Below are 8135 nucleotides of genomic sequence, written 5' to 3'. Positions count from 1 at the left end.
CCACCATGAATTGATCCAAACTGGGGGTTTTTAGAGGCTCCCTCCACCATGAATTGGTCCAAACTGGGGGTTTTTAGAGGCTCCCTCCACCATGAATTTGCCCAAACTGAGCTGTTTAGAGGCTCCCTCCACCATGAATTGGTCCAAACTGGGGTTTTTTAGAGGCTCCCTCCACCATGAATTGGTCCAAACTGGGGTTTTTAGAGGCTCCCTCCATCATGAATTTGCCCAAACTGAGCTGGTTTAGAGACTCCCCTCCACCATGAATTGGTCCAAACTGGGGTTTTTTAGAGGCTCCCTCCACCATGAATTGGTCCAAACTGGGGGGTTTTAGAGGCTCCCCTCCACCATGAATTTGCCCAAACTGGGCTGTTTAGAGGCTCCCTCCACCATGAATTGGTCCAAACTGGGGTTTTTAGAGGCTCCCTCCACCATGAATTGGTCCAAACTGGGCTGGTTAGAGGCTCCCTCCACCATGAATTTGCCCAAACTGGGCTGTTTAGAGGCTCCCTCCACCATGAATTGGTCCAAACTGGGGTTTTTAGAGGCTCCCTCCACCATGAATTGGTCCAAACTGGGGTTTTTAGAGGCTCCCTCCACCATGAATTGGTCCAAACTGGGCTGTTTAGAGGCTCCCTCCACCATGAATTGGTCCAAACTGGGGTTTTTAGAGTCTCCCTCCACCATGAATTGGTCCAAACTGGGCTGTTTAGAGGCTCCCTCCACCATGAATTGGTCCAAACTGGGGTTTTTAGAGGCTCCCTCCACCATGAATTGGTCCAAACTGGGGTTTTTAGAGGCTCCCTCCACCATGAATTTGCCCAAACTGGGCTGTTTAGAGGGCTCCCTCCACCATGAATTGGTCCAAACTGGGGTTTTTAGAGGCTCCCTCCACCATGAATTGGTCCAAACTGGGGGTTTTTAGAGGCTCCCTCCACCATGAATTTGCCCAAACTGGGCTGGTTAGAGGCTCCCTCCACCATAAATTTGCCCAAACTGGGCTGTTTAGAGGCTCCCTCCACCATGAATTGGTCCAAACTGGGGTTTTTAGAGGCTCCCTCCACCATGAATTGGTCCAAACTGGGGGTTTTTAGAGGCTCCCTCCACCATGAATTTGCCCAAACTGGGCTGTTTAGAGGCTCCCTCCACCATGAATTGGTCCAAACTGGGGTTTTTAGAGGCTCCCTCCACCATGAATTGGTCCAAACTGGGGGTTTTTAGAGGCTCCCTCCACCATGAATTTGCCCAAACTGGGCTGTTTAGAGGCTCCCTCCACCATGAATTGGTCCAAACTGGGGTTTTTAGAGGCTCCCTCCACCATGAATTGGTCCAAACTGGGGTTTTTAGAGGCTCCCTCCACCATGAATTGGTCCAAACTGGGGTTTTTAGAGGCTCCCTCCACCATGAATTTGCCCAAACTGAGCTGTTTAGAGGCTCCCTCCACCATGAATTGGTCCAAACTGGGTTTTTTAGAGGCTCCCTCCACCATGAATTGGTCCAAACTGGGGTTTTTAGAGGCTCCCTCCACCATGAATTTGCCCAAACTGAGCTGTTTAGAGGCTCCCTCCACCATGAATTGGTCCAAACTGGGTTTTTTTAGAGGCTCCCTCCACCATGAATTGGTCCAAACTGGGGTTTTTAGAGGCTCCCTCCACCATGAATTTGCCCCAACTCTGCTGGTTAGAGGCTCAATCCACCCTGATTTTCAAAACAAATGTTGGTGCCAACCTCAACTTACTACAAGGGCCAAATTCACTGCTGGTGACAAGCTCTCCTCACTGCAAGTGCCAAATACACATGTTTCAAGGTGTTTTCCTACTGTCAGAGAGGTGGTATTGAGTGTGTAAAGTGTGTAGTTGTTAGGCTGTGATGTTGGGGTAATAGAGGGTCTTTGGTGTGTTAGATGCCCCCAGACATGCTTCCCCTGCTGTCCCAGTGTCATTCCAGAGGTGTTGGCATCATTTCCTGGGTTGTCATAGTGGACTTGGTGACCCTCCAGACACGTATTTGGGTTTCCCCCTTAACGAGTATCTGTTCCCCATAGACTATAATGGGGTTCGAAACCCGTTCGAACACACGAACATTGAGCGGCTGTTCGAATCGAATTTCGAACCTCGAACATTTTAGTGTTCGCTCATCTCTAATAATGATATCCAGTAGTATCAACACAATAGGGCTACACGTAGTATATTGTCTCAGGAATTGGAGTATTTGTAGAGGTTTCCCGTAGGGGATGTAGCTCAGTGGAAGAGCGCATGCTTCGCATGTATGAGGCCCCGGGTTCAATCCCCGGCATCTCCATGTTATGTGATAAACAACTACAAAAACATCAAAGATCCAGAAAACTGAGGAATGTGCAGGAATTCAGGAAACATCTGCCCGTCTGTATTATAAAGGCTAAATATTATCTGTTCACCATTTTAGAAGCCTATGTCAATAGTGAACACTAGGGGGCGGTGTAGCTAACACAATACATGTATAGAAATATCCAGTAGTATCAGCACAATAGGGCTACACGTAGTATATTGTCTCAGCAATTGGAGGATTTATAGAGGTTTCCTATAGGGGATGTAGCTCAGTGGTAAAGCGCATGCTTTGCATGTATGAGGCCCCGGGTTCAATCCCCGGCATCTCCATGTTTTGTCTTACATAACAATCACTAAAAACATGAATTTGTTCAACTTTAAGCAGAAATATCTAGATGTGATCCAAGAAACTGTAATATCTGATAAAGCAAGTATCAGAATATCCTTCACTGTCATGTGCAGTATTCCTAAAGATGTATACATAATGTGGCCAGTAGGTGGCAGTCCGCTCATACACAGAAACATTCAGGTATCTCCATGTTATGTGATAAACAACTACAAAAACATCAAAGATCCATAAAACTGATAAATGTGCCGGAATTCACAAGATGTCTGTCTGGACGTAACGCAAAGGACGGATTCAACTATCAAAATGTCATCCTGCATTTACGAATCCCCAGTACAGTCAGTGCTGGACACTAGGGGGCAGTATAGTCAGCACAATACACTGCCTGTGGTATAATGAACAGACATTTTTATTTATATAGGGCCCATCATATTCCTCCATATAACATTGACAGCCCTGCTGCCTCCACTTCTGCTTCAGCCCTCCAGGGAGCCCCGTCTGTCCCACATGATGTCAATGTTTCCTATTGGGCCCAGTCTTTACCAGTTCTGTCCATGGTTACAGACCTAAAATGTAGACAGAATTTTTTTCTGCCCTTTTGTATTTGGAGATGCTGGATCTGTGTATGTAGATATAGATATATCTGAAGACGGATACTGAGTGTGACATCTATAAAATAATACCGCCAATATAATAGAATAAATTAATCGAAAGTTACAGGAGGAGACGTAACAAGGAAATCCAGTATAAAATATCACGTGTCAGACATCTTGCACCGAGCCCTGGTCTACAAGGATCTGTGCCCAATATGTCCATACAGAAGCTGATCTCATCCTTGTGTGTTTCTGTGTATGAGCAGACTGCCACCTACTGGACACTTTATGCCTATATCTCTACAATATAGTGTATGGTGTGAAGGATATTTTGATACTTGGTTTATCAGTTAACCGGTTAAGGACCGGGCCCCAAAAGTATGTTAAAGACCGGGCCTTTTTTTCCAAAACTGACATGTGTCACTTTAAATGGCAATAACTTTGAGACGCTTTAACTTACACAAGTGATTTTTAGATTGTTTTTTTCGTAACACATTATACTTCATGTTAGTTGTAAACACTAATCAATATTTTTGTATTTATTTATAAAAAAAACTAGGAAATTTGATGGAAATTTGAAAAAATTTGCAATTTTCAAAATGTGAAATTTTCTACTTTTCAGGCAGATAGTTATACCATCCAAATACATGAATAAATATTATCTCCCATATCTCTGCTTTATATCGGCATCATCTTTTGATTGTCTTTTAATTTATTTTGGACGTCACAAGGCTTCCAAGTGTAACAGCGATTTTCCAGATTTACAAGAAAATTCTCCAAAACAATTTTTTAGGGACCACTTCAGTTCTGAAAGTAATTATATAGGCCTGTATAATAGAAACCCCCATAAATCACCCCATTTTCAAAACTGCACCCCTCAAATTATTCAAAACAGCATTTGGGATGTTTGTTAACCCTTTAAGCATTTCATAAGAATAAAAATAATATGGCAGTGAAATTTAGACATTTCATTTTTTTTCACTAATACATTCATTTAGACCTAAAATTAACACATTCAAAAAGTGTTAAAGGAGAAAATGCATCTGACAGTTTATTGTGCAATTTCTCCCGTACACAGAAATACCCCACATGTGGGTGTAAACTGATTTTTGGGCACACAGCAGTGCATGGAAGGGAAGTAGCGACACTGGGTGTTTGAACAGCAGATTTTGCTGGAATAATTTTCAGGCACCATGCCTCATTTGCAGAGACCCTAGAGTACCAAAACAATGGAAACCCCCCAAAAGTGACCCCATTTTAGAATCCACACCCCTCACAGAATTCATCAAGGGGTATAGTCAGCATTTTGACCCTACAGTTGTTTCACAGATTTTACTAACATTGGGATGTGTAAATGAAAAATTACTAAAATGTCACTTTATCTCCAAAGTTTTCATTTTCACAAGGGGTTAAAGGAGTAAAAGCCCCCCACAGTTTGTTAAACAATTTCTCCTGAACACGGCAATACCCCATATGTGGCCATAGTATGCTGTATGGGTACATGGCGGGGCTCAGAATGGAAGGAGCGCTATTTGGCGTTTGGATGGCAGATTTTGCTGGAATTATTTTTAGGTGCCATGCCGCATTAGCACAGCCCCTAGAGTACCAATACAGTGGAAACCCCCTAAAAGTGACCCCATTTGGGAAACTACACCCCCCACAGAACATATCAAAGGGTAGAGTGAGCATTTTGACCCTACAGCTGTTTCACAGATTTTATTAACATTGGGCCATGAACATGAAAAATTACTTTTTTTCCAATAAACTGTCAATTTAGCCCCAAATTTTTAATTTTCACAAGAGGATAAAGGAAAAAAAGCTCCCTAGAGTTCGTTACACAATTTCTCCTGAACACGGCAATACCCCATATGTAGCCATAATCTGCTGTATGGGAACATGGCGGGGCTCAGAATGGAAAGAGGGCTATTTAGCTTTTGAAGGGCAGATTTTGCTGGAATAGTTTTCAGGTCCCATGTCGCATTTGCAGAGCCCCTAAAGTACCAATACAGTGGAAACCCCCTAAAAGTGACCCCATTTTGGAAACTACACCCCTCATAGAATTTATCTAGGGGTAGAGTGAGTATTTTGGCCTCACAGGTGTTTCACAGATTTTATTAACATTGGGACATGAAAATGAAAAATTACTTTTTTTCCCAATAAATCGTCCATTTAGCGCCATAGTTTTAATTTTGCAAATAGTTTAAGAATTAAAAGCCCCCCCACAGTTTGTTACACAATTTCTTCTGAACACGGCAATACCCCATATGTGGCCATAATCTGCTGTATGGGTACATGGTGGGGCTCAGAATGGAAAGAGCGCTATTTGGATTTTGGAGGGCAGATTTTGCTGGAATAGTTTTCTGGTTAGGGTCTCTGCAAATGTGACATGGTGTCCAAAAACGAAGAATCTAAATCTGCACTCCAAAAGCACATAGCGTTCCTTCACATCTGCACCCTGCTGGGTACCCAAATGGCGGTGTATGCCGACATGTATGACACTAGTGTACCCCGGATAACGGACTTAATGCCATATGTGGGTAGAAATGGCTGTTTGGGCACAGCCGGGGACAGAAGGGAAGGAGCACGATTTTGTTTTTTGGAGCACAGTTTGGTTTTTGGACGTCATGCCACTTTTGCAAAGCCCCTGAATTGTCAATAAAGTGGAATCCGCAGACATGTCACCCTATTTTGGACACTACCCCACTGATGGGATTTATCAAGTGGCGTAGCGAGAATTTTTAACCCTTGAGTGTTGCATTTATTTAGTTTCCAGAAATGAAATCGCAACTGATAGAGAAGTTAAAAATGAAATTGTTCCAGAGATTCGCCATTTTTGTGCCCAACTTATGTCAGCAGAGATACACACTCCAAAAACTGGTAAGGGGGTATCCCGGGCACAAGAGCTTTTAGAGCGTTCATCTCTGATACGAGGCGGGCGCAACATATTAGGCACTGAAATGACAGATTCCTGGAAAAATTGTTATTTTCACCTCTCACCTCGCTTCATATTCATTTATGGATAATAAGTTATAGCAACACTTGGGGGTTAAATGCTGTCTGTACCCCTGGAGAAATCCTTCAGGGGTGTAGTTTCCAAAATAAGGTCACATATCAGGGGATTCCACTTTACTGGCGTTTCAGCTCTGCAAAAGTGTCATGGCATCCAAAAACCAAACCGTCTGCGCTCCAAAAACCCAATAACCCTTCTTCCCTTCTGTGTCCGGCTGTGCCCCTATATCAGTTTATACCCACATATGACATTACGTCCGTTATCCCGGGTACACCAGTGTCATACATGTGTCATACATGTGGCATAAACTGCAGTTTGGGCGCACAGCAGGGCGCAGAAGGGAAGGAGCGCGATGCGGCTTTTGGAGCACAGATTCAGATGTTTGGTATCTGGACGCCATGTCATGTTTGTAGAGCCAGTAAGGTACCAGAAAAGTGGATTCCCCAAAGGAGTGACCTAATTTTGAAAACTGCACCCCTCAAAGAATTTCTCAGGGGGTGTAGTGAGTATTAGTATCCCAGACGTGACTGCACAGCGGATGGCGAAGAGGGAATATATAAGCTGTGCGGAGGACATTGCAGACACCAAATTCCCTACTATGTCCCAGTAGCTCCTATGATTGGGGGAGTTGCTCTGGGGGTCACTTTGGGGGTCACTTCTGGTGTCTTTTCCCTCATAAGCTGTAAATCTGGGGTGTCCCCTGATATTCGCTCGCACAGCTTATATATTCCCTACCTGCCGCAGCCAGTTGTGATCTAATGATTTGGCGATTTTTGGTGGTTTTTGCCTTGGCATTATTAGATGTTATATTTTCTTTATTTTTCTGGTGACACGGCCATATAAGGGCTTGTTGTTTGCGGGATGAGATGCATTTTGTAATGACACCATCTTTGGGTGCCTACAACATACTGAATACATTTTATTAACTCTTTCTTGCTGGATTAAAAAAAAAAAAAAAATCAATCCTGGCATTGAGTTTTACATTTTAAATTTTGCGCCATGCAGCGTACAGTATAAGCGACATGTGACCTTTATTCTGCGGGTCGGTACGGTTACGGCAATACCTCATTTATGTTATTTTTTTATGCGATACTAATTCTGTAGAATAAAAACACATTTGGGGACATAAATCAATGTTTTTTGCATCGCCATCTTCTGAGAGGCGTAACATTTTTATTTTTCAATTGACAGTGCTGGTTGAGGGCTTATTTTTTGCGGGACAATGTGCGCTTTTTATTGGCACTGTTGTGGGGCGCCTATAACTTTTTGATCACTTTTTATAGCATATTTTGTAGGATGAGATGGCAAGAAATCATTACTTCTGGCGAGTTTTTTCCGTGTTTTTTTTCCCGACGTTCATTGTGTACATTAAATATTATTTTAGTTTTATTGTACAGGTTGTTACGCACGCGGCGATACCAAATACGCATTACTTTTTTTATTTTTAGTGCTTTTTTTATATCATTCATTTTGTATAGAAAAAAAGAGATTTTTGGTCTTTATAACTTTATTACTTTTTTCATACACTTTTTTTTTTTTTTTTAACTTTTTTTTAACTTTTTCATGTATCCCTTTAGGACACTTGAATCAGTTGATGCTTTGATGAAAGCATCAACTGATTCTGCACAATAGCAGACAGGACACGAGCAGGACATGAGCCTGCTGGTGTCCTGTAAGCTACAGAGGAAGTGAGACACATCGCTCACTTCCTCCATCGCCTGGCAGGATCACCAGGTATGTGGGGGCTCCGGTAGTCTGGGGTCACTGGCCAGACCCCAGACTACCTTTTACTGACATTGGCACCCCCCGATCTCGCCGCGGGGGGTGCCCATCACCTTCAATTGTCGTCGGATCCAAGCACATGAGGCTGTAAATTTACG

At 43.1% G+C, this 8135-nt stretch overlaps 2 non-coding genes across 2 annotated transcripts; both read left to right on the top strand.

Annotated features, from left to right (window-relative positions):
- Positions 1–2229: 2229 nt before the first annotated feature.
- TRNAA-CGC (transfer RNA alanine (anticodon CGC)) lies at positions 2230–2301 on the top strand. Its single transcript has one exon. It is a non-coding gene; the product is annotated as a tRNA-Ala (tRNA).
- A 263-nt stretch (positions 2302–2564) lies between these two features.
- Positions 2565–2636, top strand: TRNAA-UGC (transfer RNA alanine (anticodon UGC)). The gene has a single exon. It is a non-coding gene; the product is annotated as a tRNA-Ala (tRNA).
- Positions 2637–8135: the final 5499 nt, after the last annotated feature.

The sequence above is a fragment of the Leptodactylus fuscus genome, unplaced genomic scaffold (assembly GCF_031893055.1).
Source record: "Leptodactylus fuscus isolate aLepFus1 unplaced genomic scaffold, aLepFus1.hap2 HAP2_SCAFFOLD_235, whole genome shotgun sequence".
Classification (NCBI taxonomy): domain Eukaryota; kingdom Metazoa; phylum Chordata; class Amphibia; order Anura; family Leptodactylidae; genus Leptodactylus; species Leptodactylus fuscus.
The sequence above is the reverse complement of the archived record's forward strand: the minus strand, read 5'-3'. Positions and strand labels throughout refer to the sequence as shown.